Raw genomic sequence first — 25,240 nt, forward strand, 5'->3', positions numbered from 1 at the left:
TTCTTCATTTACACAAACCCACCTTCTGCTATTATTTTATTTAAAAGCAAGGAAATGTTGCACACAGCACAACACTCTTTCACCGAGGTAAAATAATTACCTAAATACAGAGTGACAGCAGACGTTGATTCACTTTGGAGAAAACATAACCTACTGGGAAAATAAATGTTGACAGAGTAGGAAGAGACAGTAAAATGGAAGGAGAAAGGGGCGATGTACAGTTCCCATCAGCAAACAAAACACTCCATATTTCTTTGAAAGACAAAGTGTTAAGTTAGGCTACTCTGCACACTGTCAATAGCAACGTTTATCATCGGGCCAGCCACAGTCTATATATTGATTAAACCATCCATCACTTAAACTCTACAAGACATTATTTCTAATTAAAAAGTAAGTCATAAATTTTGTCCTTTATTGCCAGGCTGGGGCTGTAAATAAAATTCAGGAGAGGGTAGAAACAGATTGCTGCCCCTATCCACGGTTTAGAGACATTGTAAAAAAAAGGACAGACGAGTGCGATGGCACCTTCGGGATCCTCACACATCGTCTGCTGGACTGACAGAGGGGAGGAGCTCGGTTTCATCCCAGATAAATAGATGCAAATCAATAATTTCTCTGGCTGCGTTTTTATAAGACAGGTGCTTCCCTTCAAAGGGGCGGAGAAGCTGACTATATGCATATGAAGAACAAATATGTAAATCAAATTTTTATGAACCACATGGGCATATTTAAAGAGACAGGACTGGGTGTACTTGAAAATGATGTATAATCATACTAGGTCATGTAAGTGTACGAAGCCCTCCATCACGTCACTGAGTTGGCCAGCAGTGACAACAAGCCCCTGCTCTCTTGCATCTCCATTTTCCTCTGCTAAACAACAATTTTGCTGCCAAATATGTGGTTGCAGACATTATTTAATGATCCCTGTTGATGAAGAGGCCATTAGCACACCTACACCACAGCCAAAGCTCTGACGTTGGACGGGCAGACACAAACTACACTCTCAGTAAAAGCAGAGGACACTTCACATTTGACAACTTCTGATTATCTCGGCGTGCGTGCTAGTTGTCAGGAGGTGAACTTTCCTGACAGCCAGCTGAGAGTGGCAGAGCATTGGTTATTTTTTGACGGGCACAGAAGGATGTCTGATTTTGCAGGTTCTAGCCAAAGGGAGAGAGGAAATTGGGGGAAGAAAAATCAAGAAAAGGCATGTCATGTGCTTCACAGCCCTCACTGCCAACAAAAGGAAGTGTGTGCAATCATTATTCATTTGTCTCCCTTTCCTCTCCAGTGCACTTTTTTTTTTTTCATCTTCTTCTCCGTCTTCCTCACTTGCAGAAGCAGGAGCTGCTCCGATCACACAAGCACTTTCTGACTGGGGCTTGAGACTAATGGAAATACTGGGGCTGGGGAATGATATTTGGTTAAGTGATAGCCAGGCAGGATTCTCACCGAAGTGCGTGAAGTAGCCGTGGACTTCGTAAAAGACAAAACGGGAGAATCTCCCTCCAGGGGGAAGCAAAACTAATGAGTGAGCTAAAAAGGACAAGATGGAGTGATCCTCTATAAAAAGACCAGAAGTAATCTCTTCTCTCCTCCCTCTCCTCTCCTCTTAATGTCCTAAGAGATCTTGGCTTCTCCGTAAGGCCTGCTGCCTCTGCACATCAAACAGAGCCTGATTAGACTTGCACACCTTGCTGGAGCTGGAACTTTCGGACAGGGTGCAGCAAAAGTTCAAGGCAGACTCATAAGGCAAAAATCAAAAGAATGAAAACTCTTCAGGTTTGTCGAAATTTCTTCGAGTCAGTATTTGAGGGGTATTCATTTAGTAAGAAAATACAATCTTTAATTTACACTTACAGTATCCTTAATACATTTCTTTTAAAGCACAAATACCATCTGAATCTTTAGTTGGTTTGGAGTCTTTTGTCATATCAGATGATATCAGAACCGACCCTGAAGGTGCACTGCTTGAATCGTATCACCATCAACACATCCTCCTGGTCGTAGCGAGGACAGCGGCAATAGATGGACACATTGAGAAAAGGAGGAGGGAAAGGGTTGACAGGAGATGACAGAGAAAGAAAAAAACACAGAGCTGCACTGCGAGTTTGCCATCAAGAATGTTGTTTTATTAAGACCTCAAAACTGTCACCAAAATCCCAGAAACCCCTTCCAAAGCAAAAGTAGCCCCAACCTAGTTCAACATGTCAATCAGGCGTTGTTTAAAGGGTCTTACGTCAACAAAACAATACAAGTGAATGTTCACCTGCATACCCTTAATTAGGACGTGAGTTGTGACAGGCAATAACAATGTGTTTGGGGGCGAGGCAGACTGGGACTAAGGGGAAAGAAATAGTCTCCAAGTTGTTACAAAAGTGTCATTTTCCTGCAGTCACTCCTTTAGACCATGAGTGGAAAAAACAGAAGTATGGAAAATATTTGCTCAACATCTTTTACATTAAATTAGAAGCACATTCGTTATAGTTCTAAAACTACAACTTACCTATAACTGAAGATATTGTGAAGGTGCCTTTAAGTGCAAAACAACTGAGGTACAAGGTGCCAGATCCAGTTCATCAGAGTCCGTTTTCTCAAGACACACTGTGCCATTTTCTGTCCATTATGTCATCAGTGTCTAAATTGACCTTGTCTGAAGTACGTCCGGGGGAATAACTGGCTTGACTGACAGACCTGGAAGTCTCTGACAAGCAGTTAAGTCAAACTGTTTTGATTCAGTTGTGATTTAACGACTGTCATTTTGTCATCATAAGGTGGTGATAAAGGACACGTATTTTCTCCAGACAGTTTTGCTGTCCATTAGCTTTTTTGGATAAGTCCTTTGTTTCCTATAATTATTTCTTCTTCTCTGTTTGATTGGAATAACAGACCATAAAGGGTTGTTTTTTTTCATCTTGTGTTTTAAATTGAAAATACTTGATACTATGTAGAGTGTGTACAATTTACTTAAAAAGATAGAGAAGAGGTAAATTATATCACAGTAGTAACAAGCGGTAACAAATCCACACTGCTGAGTAGGTAAGCTCTTCATCACCAACTTACCTGACAGTTCAGCACTCCTCCCATTGGTCTAATATGGTTACTTCTGGATCCAAAAAATGTAGTGTTTTAGCGTTTTAAAAAAAGCAATAGGCTGCTAATCACGGCCTCTAATTTAACTTCTTTATGCCATCTTTTAAACACAAACTGTGTCAACAAAATCAAGTGTGGTGAGCATCTTTGCTTACTGTAGCTTACCAAGATAAAAAAAAAAAAAAACACACTGCTACATAAATACAGTTAGCTTAAATTAACCTTAGAATGTAGGTTAATATGATTTACATCTGTTTCTAGTTTGTGTTAAGCTAAGTTATTCAGCTTTCTGATGAATATTCACACTAAATGGGCAGATCACAGCAGTAAAAAAAAGAAGAAGGATCCCTGAATGTCTGCAAAAGGGTCCGTTGAAACCTCCACCTCATACCGTTGTATAGGAATCCCTTTTCAATATGGGGACATTATTTGTGTAACATTCAAATTGAGAAAGACAAAGATTAATATCTAACCCAACGGCTGGGAACTTTTGTGCGACAGAGTATCTTGGCCTGGTCCTCCCACATCCCATCATACACCTCAGTCACTAAAGTGTACATTTTATCTTACAAGAATTCCACATATGGGTGTTTTATCTTTTCGGCTACCTTTCGCTATTTCACTACAACTGTAGGGAAATACTGTGATCATTTCCTTTCCAATACACAATTTCTACAAAAAAAAACCCTGTGCGGAAATAAAACCCTGAAAAGTCCTGATGTTCCTCTACACGGGTGAAAGAAAAAAGCAACATGCCTGTTACGGTCCGATACGTCTAATTTACTACAATGAACATGTCATCGATGTCAAAGGGGTTGTTGCTGCCATAGGACATTTGTATCAATCTTCTTTTCCATCTCAAGGCAAAACAAACAACAAAAAAGCATATTTATGTTGTTTGTTAAAACAGTGACCTCTTACCTTTTACATTACCTGTAGCTGAACAACTGAAGTGTACAGCTTTGTCAAATCGGATGCAAGCACAGATTGCAAATGACACTTTTGTCATAATAACACACAGTACATGTGCCAGCTGATACACAAACACACATGTCATGCTGACTGAGCATGACCAGAACTCACACATTAATACTGCATATCTCCTATAAGCATAAATGGAAAGATGTAAACAACATTGTGAATAGTTAAGGTTACAGCTGCTTGAAGTTCAGAACACAACAGCACCTCACTCTGAAGTGTTGTCGTGTAGGTCTACCTTTGTTTTTCTCAAAGTAGGAGCCATACGGACAAAGCTCAAAAGGTTAAGAGCAAACTAACTAATGTGAATTTGTCTGAGAATAAAAATCAATAATAGTCACGAAATTCAACAAATGTAGCACATGAATAGGTGGGTTAAGTGACATGCAAATGCATGGGAGTGAGATCAGCTTCCTGCCTACTACAACAAAGTGACCACCAACATGCCCAAGCAAATACATTTTCAGGAGATCGCCGTTGTCTAGACAACAGCAATTTGCACAGAGGGTCAACACATTTTTCATTATCAGCCATAAACTACATGAAGCAATGTGTGCCTTTGAAATAATTTGGTCATTTAGAGGGTTTTGATGTTTTGCCTGGTATCCTTGAGCCAGGCTGCTTGCTGGGCTGACCGTAGTTGCCCAAGTAACAGGACACGACAACAAAGACGTGCAAAGTCAACTACCTCTGGACAGCATTCAAATGTGAGAACACTGCTGACATAAGCCAAAAGCAATTCACTCACTTTCCATTCAAATGATCTGTTTTGCATTATTTGGAGAAGTCCGGGTAGGATCACACTAACAAAACAAATGGAAGGCTTTAAGATAACAGAACCAAAACTTGGCAGGGCTAATGTCATCGTAGGCCATTATGGTCAAACTAACTTGAATGGTTGGTGCTATGGGAAACCACTTTGGGTATGCAAAGCACTACACACTGAGGTTTGCATCATCTAGAAAGACTTAAGTTAAGCTTTGTAGTTGAACAGATCCATTTATGATCATTTCTGCTTAAAGCTATGATCTGCATTTACTTTGATGTAGACCAGACTTAATCCAAAGTGACCACAAATTAGGAAAAAAGAAGGAACAAGTGGAGGTCATAATTCTGCGTCAGAGTGCATCAGGATATTCATCTTCAAAGCAATCCTTTGCTTATAATTCATTTGGCATCTTTCAGCACTAATACAGTATCTGATATCTGAGTAGCACCAGTGCATGGTCACACAGCATGACATCTGAAGGAAAGCAGCGGGTTACAGGACAAGCCGTTGAAATGTGTTTCTACAAAGAATCAAGGCCATTATGTCTTTACCAGATTTTCGCCTCATATCTAAAAAGCACAAGCCAGCAGCACGAACAACTCCCGCCTGCTGCTCTCAATAATATTCAAATGCAATTTTAATTTCACCTTGCAACTAATGTGCCTATTACTCCTATGTCAGCAACATTTAATGTCCTCTCTTTTGTGGCAAATACGCTGGCAAGCAAATGAATTGTGAAAATGGGATTATCCAGGAATGTGTCTGCAGCTTGTGGCATTGAGTTAAAATATTGTTCCCAATTATTCCCCTTCTGAAAACTCCCACCCGGCAGCTCTCCTGAAGTAGGTACGTATTGAATTAGGCCCTACTGTCTTCACAAGTTGGCAATATGACACATTGTATTAGAGTAGCACTTTTATTGCCTTGATCTTGTTGAATACCAAGTCAGAAAATAGAATAAAAAACAAGAACAGGGGCTCAGAAAGTTAAACAAACAGTGTATGATGAAAAATAAAATATGCACTGCCTCGAGAAAGTTGTTAAGGAGAGTGGGAAGGCGGAGCGGCCACCCTGAGTCAGATGAGGCGTAGACGGATGCACTGAAGCCAAGTATGTTTGTGTGTGTGTGTGTGTTGTGTCTGAAATTGAGTGAGGGACAGGAGGAGGAGGGGGTAGAAGGCAAACCTATCATCCACAGAGCCCAACAATAAACTCTAGAGGGCAAACAATCTCCCTAATTGAATTCAATCCAGACTCACCACAGGAGGCACTGAGGCTAGTGGCTCCATTCAGTGTGGAGAGCAGCAGGAGAAGGTAGAGGCTGCAGAGGGAGATGTGTGTATGTGTGTGACAACAGGATGAAGAGGAGAAGGGCTACGGCTGTCGTGACAAGTGAGCGAGGAGAGGAAAAGGAGATAAGTAAAAGAAGCAGAGAGCAAACACAGGGCTGAATAAGACAGCAATGACTGACTGACAGACTCGGCATTTTGGGGTTTTCGGGTTTGCAGGGAGCGTCAAACTTGAGGCGTGGAGAAAAGGAAACCAGCTGTGCTTTTGCATGATTACACCAAAAACATAATTTGCATCAGAGAATGAAATACAAACACGCTCAGTAGATATGTATGGTTCCCGACCAAAAAACCGTCCGTGTTGCTGGCGGCAGAAATTAAAGGCTTACCAGAGGTGCCCCGCAGATTTGCATATGAAGATGAGCACCCATCATGAATCATTTTGTAAACATCTTATTGCATACAAAGAACAAGCCCAATTGGCTCACATGAATGCTCTTCATTACTGCGCTGAGTCGGAGGTGGTGATGGTGGTGAGGCACATCATGTACACATAATCTGGGATCTATTGCGTATTCATGACTTGCAATCAGATATTTTCAGGCCCGTGTATCATGACAGAAAATTGTATATTACCTTGGCGTTAGGAGGAGTATGGTTCTCGAGTGTTGCTGATTACAAATCCTGTGTATCACATTCCAGATAATAAAAGCATGTTCCGTCCTGGAAGGAAACAGAGAAAAGAAACGGGTTAAAAAACTCAGCAGGATACTTCTGTATCTGTAACACTTTCTAAACAGGTGACAGGGGACATAACTCAACAGCCCAGAAGTAGGAACCTTTAATGTCTGCAAACATAACTTAGAAAAGCAGTATACAGACTTATGTAAAACCACGGAGAATAATAATTTCTCGTTGTCATAATTGTTGCGTTGTCACAGCCAAGCCACAGACAACCTCTTTATTTTGGGTCAACTATTATTGAGGGATGCCTTCATAAATTTTTCAACCATTTTCTGGTTCCCACACTGGTGGCAGAGCCCGATTGCCGCTGTATGAAGTGCTATTCAGGTCACATCAGCTTTTAATGGCTGATTTATTAGGGCCCAACAAGGGCTCGGTGATGGGCTGCAGGACAAAGAGCCTGTTTTAAACTGCATTAACACTCCGCAGTAAATATCCCATACAACATTAGCATTTTGATGACTGCCTCCCCCAGTCACCTTTTGCACCATCTCGTTTCCCCCACCCGCGCACTTCTTGCTCTCCTTCTCTGCCTCTTAGCCTTTGTAACAATTCATCTTCTGAGCGTGCCACTTTCCCTCTTTCAACCTTCATGTCACTCTACTCATTACAGTTTTCACTCAACATATTAAATATGTACCCCTGCTGGGCCGACACCAATACCCTTATGTGACTGGGTTACATTTAATTACGGTTGAATTAATGAAGCACACAAAGGTAAGCTCAAATTGTATGCAGCATGTTGAAAAGATTCTCTTATGGCTAAAATACTTTCATCTTTTGTGACACAAACTGCTCTTACATGATTCATAATCAAATCTCACATACAAATATAAAATTGATGAGCACCAACATTTCTATAATTGAGGTTTCTAATACAGTTCATGGTCTTGAATAATAAGCCTAAATTAGATCCATATATAGTGTAGTGTTTACTATGCTAATTACGCAGATATTGGCTTAGACAGAATCAAATAGACCTTCTTTTAACTCCAATCTATTTGGGTTGTCTGTCATGAATGAAAATATACTTGAAAAGCACTGGTGGATGATTAAAAAAAAACAACAACAACTGTCATTTACTTGTAGGATTCACAATTCTACATGTGTGTTACTGAGGAAAATGGCTCTATTTTTTTCCCCAAATTGTGCAGAAATGCAGGGAAAGAAGAAAAAATCTTAATCCACAGAGCCAAATTTCTAAATATCATCTGGGCACAATGGCCAACCGGTCTTGGCTTCCAAACAAGTGCCAGGGCCGTGCATCATCAAATCTGCTCTTCATTATGTTTGATCAAATTTAAGACTTTGGCAGTGGACGCAGATGCTGTAGGTCAATTCAGCCGAAATGCCGCAACTAGTTTGGTCAACAGAGCATCTGTCAGTTATTTAGCGGGCCTGCGAGTGTTTGGAGAGAAACACTCTCACGCCATATTGTAACACTTCCAAGCACAAACTGTCACACAAAAGGAGGGACTCAGCTCACAGAAAACAGAAAATTAAAAAAGAAAATTGTTTTCTGGACAGTGTGATGGGACACATTTGGTTGTTATAATGTGCTTTCACAATTTGCAATAGTTACACAGTCCAAATTATTAATTCCACACATTTACTTCTTGTAAAATCTGCCGCCCCTCTCCCTGGTCTTGTAGGGTGAACAGAGACAGTATCAGAGTCAAATGTATTGCTCTCTTTGCCTTAACTACAGTTAAAGTACTAGAAGTCGTTGGGAACTGAAGCTTCGAAAATATCTTCAATTGGTTTTGGGAACAGATAAATTTATACCGGGCAGTTCCAGGCACCCAAGGCAATCATTTACAATTACTACTAGAATGTTCATTCCAAAGATATGGAAAAGCAGCAAAGTTCTCGGCTTGGAAGACCCAAAATGACACCATTTGGAAAGGTTTCCAAATAATACCAGGATGCTCGTTGTTGACAGGTTTACATTGCAATACAGCATACTGCAGGAGGCAATAAGAAAAAGATAATTCCAATTTTATTTATTTAATTCAATGCAATGACTTCTGTTTACTTTAACTAGAGACCTGTAACTGTGGCATACCAGATCCAAAATAAAACAAGTTAGACAATCGGCTACATTGTTAGATGTAAGATGCAATATAAATAAATAAGAGAAGTGACATTCTACTTATTTTCATGGGAAAGCATAAAAGTTATTTGTATTTCTCTGCACACTGACATTTTAGAGTTTTGTATTTAAAAAAATCTACATAAAGGCCATTTCTAATTAAGGAAGTTAAAGGTTTGCATGTTAAGTACAGGCCTGCTGAGATTCAAGTATGAGACAAAACTGAGAATGGGATTAATTTTACATAATGCCATTAAATTTTCACTGGCCACAAAGGATATGCAACCACTTATAGCTGACAGGTATGTGAAATAATTTTGTTGGAGTGTCAAGTAAGCTATGCAGGATTCACTCATTCAAAGTGAATGAGTGCCCATTGCTGAGAACACATGAGCACAAGAGGAGGCACTTTGTGTCGTAAGTCGATGGCGGTAACACACAGAAAATTGGCCCTTTTCTTTGGCAAATTATCCACTGTACTCAGTTTTTCAGTTCCCTTGTCGAAAGGAGTGCATTCTAAATTACAAAGTGATGAAACACAGCATGACTATCCAGCTTTCAGTGGCATGAACTTACACCCAAATTTGATTTCACACTCCAAATGTGATTCATTGTGGTACAGTGTGTTGGATATCAGAGTGTGGGTGGAGTAGAGCTGAAGAGAACCATATTTCTGACCACGCCTGGCTGTTAACAATGCTTTTCTTTACTATAAGATTTTCAGTTTCATCCCCCTGTATGACATTCATTTGAGCAGAACTAAAGAAAGCACTGACACAGGGTCAGAACTGTGGGCTAATGACATTCTGTATCCATCTTTCTATTGTTTTTCTGTGTGTGCATTTTCCATAACAAAGCAAATAAAAATACAAACCGCGTCGTTAACAACCCGTTCTTCATCATCTCTCAACATTGATACTAGTCATTGCCGACTGAGTTTAATTGAAGCATACGTGTGTGCAGAAAGTGTATTTAAAACACTTCTACGAATGTGCATTGTGTTTAATATGAAAAAGACAATTACACAAGAGTGCAAAGGCGAAAATTTGAAACTCAGTGGTTTTTTCTGCTTCAATAGCATTCTGTTGGAACGCTTTTTTCCCTTCTTATGGATAAAAAAAAAAGGAGAAGAGCAGATTCAACACAAGCACCGCAGAAGAACAAGGGCAAGAATGAGAAACAGAAGGAAGACCTTGTCTCATCAATTGAAAAAAAGTTATTCTTTAGTGGTTTTGGATTAGGAGACACTTAGTTAAACAGTTACTTTTGTTATCTGCCAGTTTAAAACGACAAACCCTAGAATTCCAGTATTCAGTTAGCACACCTTAAGCAGCTACTACCCCCGATGCAATGCAGCAGAGTGAATACATTATCCAGTACACAGATAGGTGCTATGTAACGTAAACACAGATAGCATTGTATGCAGCTGTTTTTTTACATTAAAGGAAGGCATAGGGTATCAGCTGGGAAGATAAAACAGAACCAAACAACCCCAAAGCTATTCATGATGTCCATAAGCCAAAATCAAAAGTGAACTCTGTCTTCAGATTGGCTGCATTCACCATCTGCTTGTCTACAATCTAGCTGGCTTTGCAGCTGTTGGTTAGCTTTGCCTTGGGCTATTTTACTTTTTTTAAAGTGGACACCACATTGCAGTGAAGAGTACTAGGGCATGAGTTTATTAACTTAAGAGTAAAAGGGGGAAGACTCGAGTAACAATACTTTCCTGCCTCGAGATGAAGGGCTGAGCCCTACAGTTTTGTTTTTGGAATAAAGTATACATTCCAGCCCATGCTTATCGCTGTGCATCTGAACCACCTGCGACCAGGAGACAATAGCAAATATGACAAAGCAGCGGACGGCTGCCGCCGCTGTATGACTGATCCAAGTTGACAGCCTGTGGTGTGTCTTTATAAAAGCATTTACTGAGGCACAGCGCCGTGGCCCACTGAAAGCTCATCAAAGAGTGGCTTATTTTATCAGCCAAGTGGAAAATGTGCTGAGAGGGAAAGGGAGAGGCAATAGTGAGGAAGTCAGCGAGAGTAACTAAGCTATTGTGCCCATTGCTGACCCAAACACCAGCATTACAGTAGTTGCGGTTGTTCACAACAAAAGCCCTAATCGGCGGAGCAGGGCTCGAAATTAAATGACCCTGAAGTTGTGACACTGTAAGTGACAAGCCGGCCTGTGCATGTAGGGGCCAAAGGCAATGGAGATATGGTTAATGGACAGAAAATGCATTGAAAATGTGGCATCTTTTACAAGAGGGGACAGCCTCAAGTAGCCTACATTCTCGTCTGTGAAGTGTGCAATATGGGCTGCTATAACTTATTCGCCTTCTTGCAGCTATTTCATAGATTATAAAGACTTTGAAATGCGCCGCTGCTGGAGACAGAAATAAGCAGGCCTCATAAAGATTTCGTTTATGCCCTCAGGTTGACTACACTTCAACTATAAAATACCATGACTTTTAAACATTACTATGGAACTTCCCATATTGTGCGGAAGAATTCTCTTATACTTTGAAATGCTTAAATCATACAGCCACCCTGAAAAAAGGTACTGGCAAATGGGAACAACTGATCTTTGCATCAAAATATTTCATACAAACAAGGCCTTTGGTCACAAAAGGGGAGTTTAACAAATTACTCTGCATTGCTATGATTACTGAAGTAATCACAGACGGACATTGCTCATTCAAAAGCTCAAACTGAAGTCAAGGAGCACCAATTACAATGCACAGACAGCATCCCTACCCCCAAGGGTCACATTTAATCCAGGAAAGCTAATAATAATTGACTGAGGTTCCTGGCAACTGCTAGAAGATGGTGTATTGATAAGTCTCTTTCTAATTCTTTATTCCCATCAATTCTCTGCCTATTTATTTTCTCTGCATCATTTTTCCTGTCTCTGTAGCTTCTTTTTTCTCATCTTTTACTCCACAACATCAGTATCATGCCATTTTTCCTCAAAAATCTTTTCTCTCACACTCTGAGCTGGTATACTAAGGAAATGAGACTATGAGGGATGTACAGCCCTGAACACTACAGTCGTTCCCCAGAAGACTTTCTCATACAGTGACCCCAATTGGCTTTAATTAGAAAGGAATCAGCACTGGAACATGAGTCTTTAGGTTTCTCTCTAGTGTATAGATGTGTGAGTTTGTAGAAAGACAATATATTTTAGTATAAAATGGCACATACTTGATCACATACTTGATCACATACTTGATTCAACTTGTTTTGGGTTTTTTTTCCCCCGTACATGGTTGTATTCAAGCCCAATATTCACATAAATATCATCTTCTTGCGGTTCCCCGGTTCCAGGATAGATCTATAATCGCATTATTTCGCCTGAAAACCAAGCTCACGGACGATTCTTAAAAGCCTTTTATGTTTATGGCAATCAGTGCTAAATGCATGAAATGAATGGTCAGATATAAGCTGTCAATATGTCATAGACTCGCACAGCAAATTTCCTCTAAAGGAAGTGTTTACCCTCAACAGAGAAATATCATTATGAAAATCATGCTCATCTTTGTTTGGAATACATACACATTCCAACCTCGCAGCAGAACATAAAAGTCAACAGAGGGGAAAATTGTATGGGTGACACTAGTGGGACTTGACACTATTGGTCCTTTTCCAGGATGCACGTTGTGTGCATGTACAAACAGCCATTTAGCATTTTTCAGCAATTGTGTGAAGGGTTATCAGTGCACGGCCACAAAGAGACAATCAGAGAAACAGAGGATGCTCTTGAATGCTGCAAGGCCACAAGTGGGAAGGATGGCTGTCTTCATTGGGTCATAATGCATGTGGTGTTGTGAGAATGTGTAACAAAGTTTAGAGGTGATTTAAAATAAAATGATTACATCAGACTACAAACTGACAAACAAACTGCAATTTATTTCAACTCAAGATTAAAAGATCAAATGGTGTACTGAAAAACAATTAAAGATTCAATTTAAGTGATTTGGTTAATAATAATCAGAAGAACACAACATGGAGACTGACACCAAAAAAAAACACTGAAAAATGTGAATATTTCACATTTAAATAATGTAGGGCTTCAGTTGATAAATCGCCATGATTTCCAAGCTTCAACTTCTTATTTTCAAATTATTGGTTAACAGCTTTGGGTGTGCAGCACTACAGAAAACTGAAAACTAACAATAAAATTGACCAAAGGTTACATCGGTTTCATGTCAAATTTACTGTTAAATAGTTCAATATGAATTTCCTCTGAACTGACTAGTCTTTCAGAGCCAACAGGAAAATATGGGCAACTTGTGAGAAAGGGACACCAGCCCTGCCCTCCAACAGGCCTCCTCTACTGCAAAATCTGCAACTGATTGAGGGTGTGGATCAAGTTACAGGTAGTTTACCCCTGAATCCTGTTCCCATGTGCGAGTGTGTGCACCCCAGCAAACCTTCCGTGCCCTTGCCCCCCGCCCCCCGCCCCGACAAGTATGGAACTTGACCCTCTCTGAATTCTGAAGCCGACTTGCACACTGAATATAACCTTGGCATGAACGAAGGTAGCGAGATGCGTTTGCAATAAAGCTAACCCTGTGTGTGCGCTGGTGTGTGTCTTAATTTACACACGTGACCTGTGTTTATGTGTAATTCAGTTGTGTATGTCTCGGTGTTTACACATCTGTGTCCTCCCAAACGGTGGGCTCAACCACAAGTGTTTATTTGCACATATCCGACTGCTTATAGGTGTGTACATGTATGTGTGTGTGTGTGTGTGTGTGAGAGGGTTCAACAATCATGTGTGCAACTGGGGGGGGGGCCTCTGGAGTGTCTCAGCACCCAAGGCGCCAAGGACATGGCTTGACAGGTGTGTGTGGAGGATCGAGCGGTCTGCAGAGCAGCAGCAGCCAGCAGCACAATGTGCCCATTCAGGCCTGGAAGGAGACAACCGAGATATCACAGGGCCCCTGTGAGGAGGGGCTGGTCATCTTGGGGCACGTCAACCTTTCACTGTGACTACAAAGAAAGACATAACTATGACTGCATAAACAGTAATGGGCTGCCCCACCTCATGCTGGGAAGCCGTCTACTGATGTGGATCTATCGAGGTTGTCAACGGTTTCTTAGCTGAACAGATACTGCTGAGATAACATTGACTATTCAGGCCAAAAATTGGGTTTAATGTGGACCTAGATGTGTTCACAGTTGAATAGTCAAAAATAGCTGAGAAATTACAGTAGGACTGGAAACACTTGAAGCACTTGGGAGAGTGAGTGAATATATATATATACATACATACATACACACACTGCATCTTAGTGCATTCCATTCTCCAAAATCCATCCAATTTCTATAATCAAATATCTGTCAAAAATAAAAAAATCCAATAACAAATGAAAATGGTTTAGATCATTTCCAATTAAGCCCTCTCCCCTCATTAACAAAATGATTAAAGTGACCATTCAAATGAGAACTCTTTTTATGATCTTTGTAATTAATAAGCCGTGAAGGGAAAAAAAGCATTTCCCCAGGCAATTTAGTGTAATTTAACTAGCAAGACATGCCTGCACACGGTCACCGAATTATCATTTCAAATTCAGCACAGTGCAGAACACAATCATGACAAAGCGCTGCATTACATAGAGTTAGGACTGGTTGTGACAGATATGGTCAGTATCTGGAACAATTGCATAGCTGTGTGGTCCATATGGCTTTAGCGCACATCTGACAAGTGCTTTTACAACATACACAATGCCACCAGCACTGCTATCGATGCAGAAAATTGGACAGCCATCCGTCAGCTGAGACGTAAATCTGTGGGGTAGCAAAACGCATCGGAGAGAAATATAGCATAAAACGAGCTCTCTGCTGAATCCAAAAAGTAATTGAATCAAGGATGAATATGGAAGGAGTGGACAGTGTGAATTTGATGCTCTGCAACACAATGTTTTCAGGAAAGACGCAAATATTCCGCTCAAAAGAGTCAAGCAACATAATCACCTAAGAATATTGAGAAAGAATGTGGAAATTTGAAGTCTTTTGTCTTCGGTGCTTTATCTCAAACCCTAGCCACACCTTTTCTGCAGGAATCCCAGTGCTATATCCAGTTCCACAACATCAGCGAGATAACCTTAACCTACATACATTGTTGCCCTATACTTCACAGCAGAGGTCTCTCATACTATGACCTCAGAGTCCCAAGGCTCTCTGCCCACAAAATCACATTTGTAGAAGCATATTTAACATGTGGCCCTGAGGAGAGTTAAAAACTCTCAGAATGATAGGCATCTTTCCATCACTGAAAGCCTGCACAGCAGTAGTCCACGTTAGCAGCTTCTGTGGTAGTATCTGGCAATCGACTGCTTTCCAGTGGGCTGTAGAAGCGTGTTCAATTCTTCAGCTCAGCAGGAGATAAGGGCCATGTTCTCATCAAGTCACTCGCAACAAGCAAATGTAACTGAACTGGATGAACGGGAAAAGAAACAGGGGCTACAATGTAAAGGAAAAAAGGGAGGTCTACGACTGTAATTACAGGACAGAAAGAGAGGATAAAAGTAACGCTGGAAGACTACAAAGAGATGTGCAGCTTGTCCACAGAGGACTGAATAAGGTATGATGAACCTCTTAGCCAGAAAGTTCCCCTTAATCCCACCTCATCCAGGCTTCTCACCTGATACAACCTCATCAGGTTTAGGCTACAAAACTACTTGCCAGGGTTTGGAGAAAGATTTCTAATTAAAGCCTGCAGAATAATATGCAAAAACTGTTAAGAAGGTGCATCTTTCATTTTTTTTTAAGGATTGCAAGAAGTAACATTTCAATCTCATGATTATATTTGTGCTTTGTACTTTTATTAATTTCATATCCATTTGATCTGGTTTACTCCAACGTATGTGTATTCCTATGTTCAGCACTTTGGTCAGTGGTTTAAAGTGCTTTATAAATAAAGTTGGCTTAGCTATCGCTAGAATTTACCTAATGAAAATGTAGGCAAGTAATCATTTTTCATTCAGTTTTTAAAACTGCCACACTTTGCCCTGTTCAGGTTTTTACATGAGACTTGGAGTCTTCCACTGCGTTTAAATCTTTTGGCAGTCGGATGCAGTTTTCATGTTGTCAGCTGACTGCCAGTAAAGTGGAGAAATGGCCCCTAAACTTGGTATCAGTTCCAAGAGCAGCTCAAGCGATCCCTCTGACCTCCTTGCTTTTTCTCTGTGTGGGGGTCAAATTAATTTTAACTGGGTGTAATAATTCATTCCGGCTATCCAGTCGAGGTAACAGTATAGTGGGGCACCAAGTATTAAACCTTTTCACAAGTCTCACAAACTATATTGACAGTCTGCATATTTTCTGGTTTCTCTTACACAGGTCGTGTGCAGGTCGGGAATTAGATTTCAGAATGAGGTTTGTATGTATCGAGCTTGGTTCCACATATTCTGAATGCTTTTAAAATTGAATATGGGAACAAGAAAAATGAAATGCTATGGCATGGTAACAGACACACAGAGACAGATGGTTGTCGGAGTGGGGTTTCTTATGCATGAGGAATCGTCGCATCTGCTGATGTGATTCTGCAAATCTCTCGCTCGGGGTAAAACTGGTGAAAACGTCATCAGAAAACAAGCAAACAAAAGCCAGGCGGTCAACTGTTCCCTAAATAACTGATCGTTTTGTAGTCCTGAATCATCCACAGACACGGAGGTGGGTAGCAAACCTGCGGGGACCTGAGAGCCTGGCAGCCACTCTACTGATACCCAGGTGAGGTGACATTTTGCCAAAAATAGAGGCCTAAGATTACAGGAAACAGCACTTGAATGGGTATGAATTCTTTAACAATAACCTGTAGGAAAAGCTCAGGATGATGCATTCCTAAGATTTGCCACCCTTTGTTAAAAGTATCTGAAGGGACAGTTGGACAAAGTTAGTCAGATGTCAAGATGGATCACAAAAACTCTTTCAAAACTCTATCACAATAAAGTGCCTGTGTGGCCTCTGTCCAGAACTGGCCGAGTTCCTTTTTCATTTCAGAGGCTTTTCCTAATTTGATGAGATGCTTGGTTTGATGTACATGCTCTCATTGTATTAAAAAGGTAAATAGGGAGAAAACAGAAGGGGCTCTCCTGGTTTGCATGCAGAGCATCGACAGAGAAAGTTGTCTCTCCCTCTCTTCGAAGCATCTGTAGCCGCAGAGAAAAATCGATGCACAAAAAGCACTTCATTCCTGCTCAGTTTCAACCTTTACTACCAGTATAATTAAATGTGGCTTCTACGGACTTTCCAATCTCGATTTTCCCCCATCAGCTTGCGGGGGGCTTGTTCAAAGTCATGAGCGCTTCATTTAAAGAAAGCGGCTTCTCTTGGGAGTGCGATGGCATCTCATAAGCAGGTCTCAAGTTTCTGTGACAAGGGTTGGGTGACTGACAACTACCCATTGATTAGATGAGAATGTTTGCAGTGAATATCATAAGTTATTATAAAGCATAGTGAATGGTTGTCATACAGCAGGAAACACCGCTGAAAAAAGAAGGGGGGAAGCATACCGATTGAAGATTTTAGGGGTCCCATTAAACTGTTCTATCATCATAAATTGATTTAGCAACTGGCACAAAAAATAAAGCAAAGCTCAAATTGTCCTGCTTTACTTTAATTTCAGCCAAAGCAACAGGAAGGGTGTAAATCATTTTTACACACCCGTCTTGAAATCTGTGGCGACAAATGCTAATAACACCAGCTGAGAGGCAGAAATTAGCAAATTACCTGTGAGTGTCATGGCTGCATCCGAGCTGCTGGAACCATTATTTCTGCTCTGCTGCAAGTGTAAAGACCTCTCCGGGTGTGTTTGATACAGCACTGGCTTACAGCTGACCAAAAACATAAACACGAGCTCAGGAGCCGAACCCTTGCACAGCACACGAGTGACAACAAAACTCTTGCCGTCAAAAGTGGATTGACTGTTCAGTAAAAACCAATACTGCATTAGGATGGACTGAAAAAGTTGAGAAAAGAGGAACAAAGTGATCCTCGTTGTCTACACAGATCAATAATGGGCTGCTCATTAGCTGAACAACACATAGAATGAATAGAAAGGGAAAAAGGAGAAACTGCAGGCACAGGTGTAATAAAACAGGATAACAGATAACTGCTCAACTCCCACATTCCACTGGTGTCTTACGAAGCAAGGACTACACCTACCTTATTAATCATTATGGGCAGAAATTCCATAAAGCATTGACCTGCTCTGACCTGAGTGAGCTCATTGTCTAGTGGCATGCAGCACTTTCATATTTTCCAAGCAGAACTTGCTAGCTACTGTGTTAAGCTATTTGCTCTATGTGAACCTGACTTTTAGCTACATTTATTATGTATGAGAGGGTTAAAAGGGGCGCATGAGAAGATTATAAAAGCTTAACATTTTGATGAGATTAATCTAGCTATCAATCCTTGCATGCATCGAGCAGTGAACCGATAATAATGAGGCAGTAAATGAACAAATAACATTTATGTCTCTGACTATAAGCAGTTCAGATATGACTATGTGAACTCCCTAAAAAAGCATTAACTTGAAGAACTATGCCTACACCATCCACCGTAAGAAAATGTATATCATGAGCGTGTCATTTGGTGCTACTAGTGAGGTTAGGAAGTGGGCAGGCCTGCAACTATCAAAGCAGTCTCTTTTAGAAGATAGAGTATCACTGTGAAGAACAGGAAGGCAGTGGATGTCAGTTGCCTGGTGATCCAACATTTCAACTCCCACTGTCTGTCATCCTGTCTTCCCAATGATGTATGGATGTTATATGGCACCGTTCACCCAGCAGAGCCAGTCAATACCATCATGCTGAGGAAATGCCTCAGTGAGACAATGGGACACTGTGACCCTCGTTATGGAATGACAAAACTCCATCGGTGTGGTGGGGGAAGGCATGGAGCTCATGAGATGAGCTTCTTATCAATATCACAAATTGCGCAGTAGGCTTAGGCACACTTCTTTTACGATCTTCTGATCCCAATTAAATGTGTCAGTTGTGATTATTTTGGAAGTCGGTTACAATAATGTCCAATCATCAGTATACAACAGAAATGTCCCATTTAAATTGAACTAATTTACTATTGTCCTGAGGCAGAGGGCTCCAGACTGTGATTAACAGCCCCATTTTAGATTTTTATTTTTTTTATGACACACCTAAATATTGCAGTTAGGCATACTGGCGCAGCTTGGAAAGATGCTTCTCTTAGGTCTTCCTCCTGACACTAAAGTCCTACATTTATGATGAGGATAAGATGTTGAATCAGCCTGTGATCTCTGTTTGACAAAGGAAAAACTACCCCACTCCTCCTGACATGAAACACTTGTGCAGTTTAAAATCTATTGCATTTTGTGTACAGCTGTCGCAGCCCAATATTTGGACAAGCACTGTGGAAGAAAAAGTTGCACTGATATGGCATAAAGGAAAAGCTGCAATCAGACTCAAATGACACAGGCGCAGTTCACTTAAAGTAACACTGACATGACACGACATGCAACTCAACTCAATATCTATTTAATCTCAACTCAAATCCTGAAAAATACTTTAGTGATAAAGTTGGCATATAAATATAGAAGGATGCTGCTATTTTAAATGAGTGGATTCATATTAGGTGGTTGATTTATGGCATCTACAGTATGACTAAAAAATAAATGTTTAAATTAAGGATTTTTTTTCTTCTGTTAAAGCACTCATTTACGGACAATCTTCTTTTGACATAAAACAAACGTTTGGTCAACAGTCAAATCAACAATCCCGCAGTAACGATGAAAAACAAATTAAAGTGTTGCTTGTAAGTCATTTTAAGCTGTGCTCCATCATACTGTGCCAAAGCACGCAATATTTTCAGTTGGGAACACCAGCGCTGCGAGTGGAAAAAGTTACTCTGGAGCCCTTAGCCACTTAACTTCTTAATTTGGACTGCATTTCAGTGAGCATCTGGTAACATTAAACACGCGCATTTACTTAAAGTTAAACATTAAACACCACAGAATTACCGTGGGTGTACTCTGGTTTGAAGCCAAATGAAAAATAGAGCCCTATAAAAGTAGCTTAAAATGAACAGAAGACGACAATTAAGCTTTTGATTGCTGTTGTTTGTACAAGTAATCACAAACTAAAATGTCACGATCGGGACAGCCCTCGCATCCACTTCTGTAATGCCATTTGAAAATTTAAACACTGGAAGAATATCTTTACAAATGTTGATACCATCTGTGGGTGGGTTTACTTTGGTTTATTGCCCATGATTCAATCTAGTTTTAGAAGACAAAAACAAACCATACCAAACCATACCAAACAGTTTCAGTGTCAGTTATTCATAAAGTCAATTAATCGGACGCTAAAACTACCTGTTCAGTCTTTCCTTTAACCTCTAACTCTTAGTTATTGTTCTTTGCAGTCACTAGAAAACATCTTTCAATGATGAAAATGAACAGCAAGCATAATTTTGTCAACTAATCTCACACATTCCCTATTAGGAGTAGACTTCTGAACATCGACTGACAGTTTCCCTCCATCCAGCCCCTGTACCAAGGTGACATCCCTGTGTAGGCAGACAAGAGAAGCAAAAAAAAACGGCTCAGTTTTCCTACCTTCTCGCCCGTGGGGGCTCCGTTGCTGCCTACATGCCTGCGCTGTTATCTGCTGCTTATTATTTGGCTGAATGAGCCGGAGCGGGGCTCACGGGCTCGCTTCTGACATAATGACTGATTACAGTCTTGTGGCTCCCCTCTAAGAAATCCCACAGTTGCCACAAATGCGCCACGGCGGCTCAGCATCACAGGCTAGATTGCTGTATGAATGAGAGCAGAGGGGAGGGGGGGGTCTTTTCAAGTGACAGCGTAACTACTGCACAGTTCGAGCTGTCATGAGTGACTGAGGCCCTGGAGGGCACCTGGGTCATCACCCTACTTGTTGTCAGGTACCTTGCTAATATGCACTTCTCGAAAGGGAGTAGCATGAAATGTGTCTAAAAAAAAAAAATAATTATCTGCAAGGGGCACATCTGCCTCTTTGTCACAGAAATGTAATTCACTCTAATGTGTACAGGCATTAATCCTATTAGGAATAATATGTTCAACATGAAGTATCTGAAATTTGTACAACATTTCTTATAAATGAACACATCCATGCAGGCCCTGTGAATAGTTCCAAACAGACTCTGTCAGCACTTTTCAAACGCCAGCTTTCAAGCAGTCAATTAGGTTCAAGGTGAGACAAAAATGTGTTGTCATTTAAGCGGTTTTGCTCCAATGGGGTAGTGCATCAATTCAGTCGTCTCTATTCAGGAGGTGACAGAGGGCTGGCAGAGATGTTTATTCATAGTAGTGGGTGCATAGATCTGTCATCAGTATACCAACCTGAGATGAAGCCCGATAGCAGGTATCCACATTTAAAGTGTGCCGTCCCTCGTGCACAGACACACAAAACGGACTAATCTCGAGGAGGCTGCTGGCTGAGGCTGGCCGTCCTGCAAGATCCTATCCCACACTCCTAAATCCAATCGTATGCCTATCGATTGGGAAAATCTGTTTGATCCCAGTCAGAAGTACAGGAGGCAACACTAAAATGCTGAAATACATTGGAGAACAGAAAGTGGAATCAGCTTCTGATGAACTCAACTAATACAGCTGAGAAATAAGCAAACAAACAAATAAATAAATAAAAACAACCCTTAGATGATAGGGGCACAAATCCTTCATCGTTGGACTGTCCTCCAGTGTTAAAATATTTGAATTATTGGCCTGCAAAAATGCTTCTAGTCTACCTGAGTCTTATAAAGTTTGAATGTAGAATGGTATTTAATTTAAAACTATTCAGCAGAATACTGCAATCAACATTTCTTCTAGGAATTCACGCTTTGTGCTCCAATACAAGCTCCTCTGAACTGAAAAGCTGAAAGTATGGCAAAAAAAAAAATGTTGAAATGCTGGAATTTTCTTCCACACATAATAGCGAAACACTATTAAACTGTCACGCTCTTAATCATACTGGCATTTTTTGAAAGTCTCAAACTACCCAGCATAGATGGGGGAACTAAGCAGACTGGTCAGACACAGGTCCAACGGCCCAGGGGACTGTTCATTTGTGCTAGTTGGAGAGTCAATCAAAAAAAAAACAGAAACATAAAAAAAAGGGAAAATACAGCGACATAAACACCAAATTTGTACCCACTCTGTCATCAAATTTGTGCACAGAGGTCCATTATCTAATCACCTCCTCCTATTAAGGAGCTACATAGTTTTTTTAACAAATCCTTTTGACAGGAGAATTATATTCCATATTAGTCCTTTCTCAGTTTAATTTATTTAATTGCTTAATTTACCATTTCTGCGTAAGAAGTGTTTTTGTCATTTTCCATATCGTTATCATTTTGAAGGTGCTCTTTTTAATAAAGACTATAGGTGCAAAGTGGCTCTGTGTAAACGTGCATCTGATATTTGCAGAAGCAGCAACTGGAGAACAAGGAAGTTATCTTCATTTCTCTTTGCTGGCCAATTAGTGGTCAGATCAGGAGGTCCCACTGGCTTAGGGAGGCGTAAATACTAACCGTCATTTCCATTCATTTGTATGCAGCTGCAGGTGCACCTCCTGATTATGTATTCAAGCCAAAACCTGCCTCCAAAACAGGCCATAAATTAACTTCCTTTAGAGCTTTGCCTCAGTGAAGCATTGCATCTTTGTTTGAATCCTTTTAACTCGTCTAAAGTTCACGAGGGAAGGAAAGAAAGGCCCTCAGAACAAAACAAAACTATGAATATTGTTGTAGAAAAATAAATAAAAATCTGGTGTCACACTGTAAAAAGGACAGACAAATGTATCAGATTTTACAATGTAGTAAAGAGGTTGATGTACTGCGGCTCCGTCAGGCTGTGTCAGTTTGATAGCTTTTGGATACCTTTTAACACCACCAACAGGGTCGTAAGAGCGGCTCGGCTTGCTTTAAATGCTAAGTTGACATTTTTGGATCCATTTCTGTAATCCAGTCGAGAACGTGTCCTTTGTTTTTACTCATAGACATGCATTCTCCCCAAGGAAAGGCTCCTTCTGAATACAGATATAAGAATTACAGCACTGATTCGATCAAGTGAGGGACACCCGGCTGGGTCACTTTACTGTGCACTGGTCGTTGCAAGGATCAGCGCTTCAATGAAACAATTGAATTCTACAACTGCATCTACTTTGCGCTCTTGAAGTTCTTGTATCTCTGCCTGCAGCGGTTCTGTTAAAATGTAGCTGCTAAGTGTTTTGACCCTCCGGGAACAACCTGCCTGTCAAATCAAGGGTAGTGGAGTGTTTTGCACAAAATTAAGACCATAATCTCAAACAAAAATGTATTTTATCAGTGACACCAGTTGTGAAGATGTACACTTGAGCTCGATATTGAAGCAGCCTTGCAGACTTTTGCTAAAAATTGAAACCATAAAGGAAATGTCACTGCGATCAAAATACAGTTAAAGTGTTTTGAGCTTTCAATTCAAAGGAAAAGGAATAGCCATGAATCCCCAGTAGAGGTCATGCGCAAGCACTGGTCTTCCTCCCACACAATTTAATGCTCATACTCAGTGTCAGGATTACACGTCAAAGGGAAATCTTCCATGACCTCAAACTATTCTCAATACACCAAGAACAATAAACAGGAAATCAAAGCACTTCCTCCAGATCTTTCTAGGTGCTTTGTCGTATGCAAAGATTGGTTTCTCATGGCTGAGGAGCTGCGGAAAAGTTTATGACTGTGGCCACTGTCTGTGAATGTCTGTCTGTAGGGCATGCACACTCCTGCTGCCATGATAATTTATTTTGTGATAGAGTCAGACAGTGAGTGTGCTTGACTGATTCTCTTGATTGATTATTCTCTGTTGTGGCATACAGCACTTGCAACCCGAATCCAACTGTTTCAAATTTCGTCAAATCCTCTCATTCTCTTATATCACAAATGTGGAATACATTTAGAAAAACGGCAGCATGATTAAAGTCCTCATTGAAACAGGTTCAAGTCTTCCCCTGTACACTATCCTGTCTCTCTCCCACTGCTTAATAAAGCCTACAAAAAGGGAAAAATAACATATTTCCAAGCGACAATGATAATAGAGCCCAACCCAGAGCTTTTTTTGTCCTTCGAACCACTAACCTTGAAAAATGCTAGCTTGCACAGTTTGTTCAAATATACCGGTGTGACTACAGTACTGATATGAGCTAAGTCAGTACAATTACATTTCAAAAATATTTACGTAACAGCCAACTAAAATCATCAATATGCCAAGTTTATTTTAGCAGGAGGAAGCCAGCTGAATGGGAGGCTGCACTGACACAGCACAGCAGCACGACGTGAGCTGACACAGAGCTACAGATAATGAAGCAAGAAGTCAAAAATCAGAAGAAAAAAACAAAACAACAACATTAAGCCAAAAAATAAATAAATGTCCTTAACTCAGGTGCCTCTAACAAATAAATGAGCCAAACAGAGCCGGAAAAATTGTAGGTTCACGGGCTAACTTGTAGTATTTGCAGCAAGTGAGGTCCAAGCAACAGGTCCAGTTGAGTTGTATTTTTCGATCATTGCAGCTATACACCACAGGAATCGTTATGGGGAACCGTGGTGGTGGGGGAAAAATAAAAGTTGGATTTAATCAATGAGAGATGAAGACACAGAATGGATTTTTCTCATTATTCCACAGATAGATGGAATAGCCTCACACCTTGTTTTTTCCTTCTTCTGCACATTACTGCAGCTGTGGAATATTCTCTTCACCCATGTCAGTGTGCATTTGTACTGACTATTTCATAAATCATTTGAAGGCCTCTTTTCATGTTTCAGAGCAGTAGTAAACACCCCCCCCCACCACCCCACACACACAAATACATTGATGTCAAACATCTTTCTAAAAGGATGCTCTGCTCAAACTGTTCCGTTTACTTCAATATATATCAATATGCCTCACAAATTAGAGCAAAACAAACTTGTTGAGTGTTCTCTGCCTTTTTTCCAGACCTTTGCCATCTACAGAGTTATGCCGACTCAAGACACTAATTGCCCATTCTTTCCATCAAGCACCAGCTGAAGTCTTCATCTCAACTTTAAACCCATTTCCTGCAATTTAGTGTTCAGGGGGTTGTGAAAGCATGTGTCAAAACCTTTGTGTCCAAGCTCTTTATGAGACAGGACAGCCAAAGTGTTGAGGGGTATGGACCCTGAGGACCTTTCTTGGCCAGATGCCTTCTTTTTTTTTTTCAGCTTTTGCTTCTCGTCTTGTGTGACATTCCTGCCA

The 25,240-nt window shown here is 40.6% G+C and overlaps 1 protein-coding gene across 2 annotated transcripts in view; it reads right to left on the minus strand.

Annotated features, from left to right (window-relative positions):
• Positions 1-25,240, minus strand: part of LOC140281739 (adhesion G protein-coupled receptor L3-like) — a 210,075-nt gene that overhangs the window by 180,340 nt on the left and 4,495 nt on the right. For both annotated transcript variants that reach the window (XM_072376228.1, XM_072376227.1), the window contains exon 2: positions 6,766-6,852. The gene's annotated coding sequence lies outside the window, so the exon portion shown is untranslated. The remainder of the gene's footprint in view (positions 1-6,765; positions 6,853-25,240) is intronic.

This window comes from Leuresthes tenuis, unplaced genomic scaffold (assembly GCF_036924035.1).
Source record: "Leuresthes tenuis unplaced genomic scaffold, fLeuTen1.0.hap1 SCAF_22, whole genome shotgun sequence".
Lineage (NCBI taxonomy): Eukaryota > Metazoa > Chordata > Actinopteri > Atheriniformes > Atherinopsidae > Leuresthes > Leuresthes tenuis.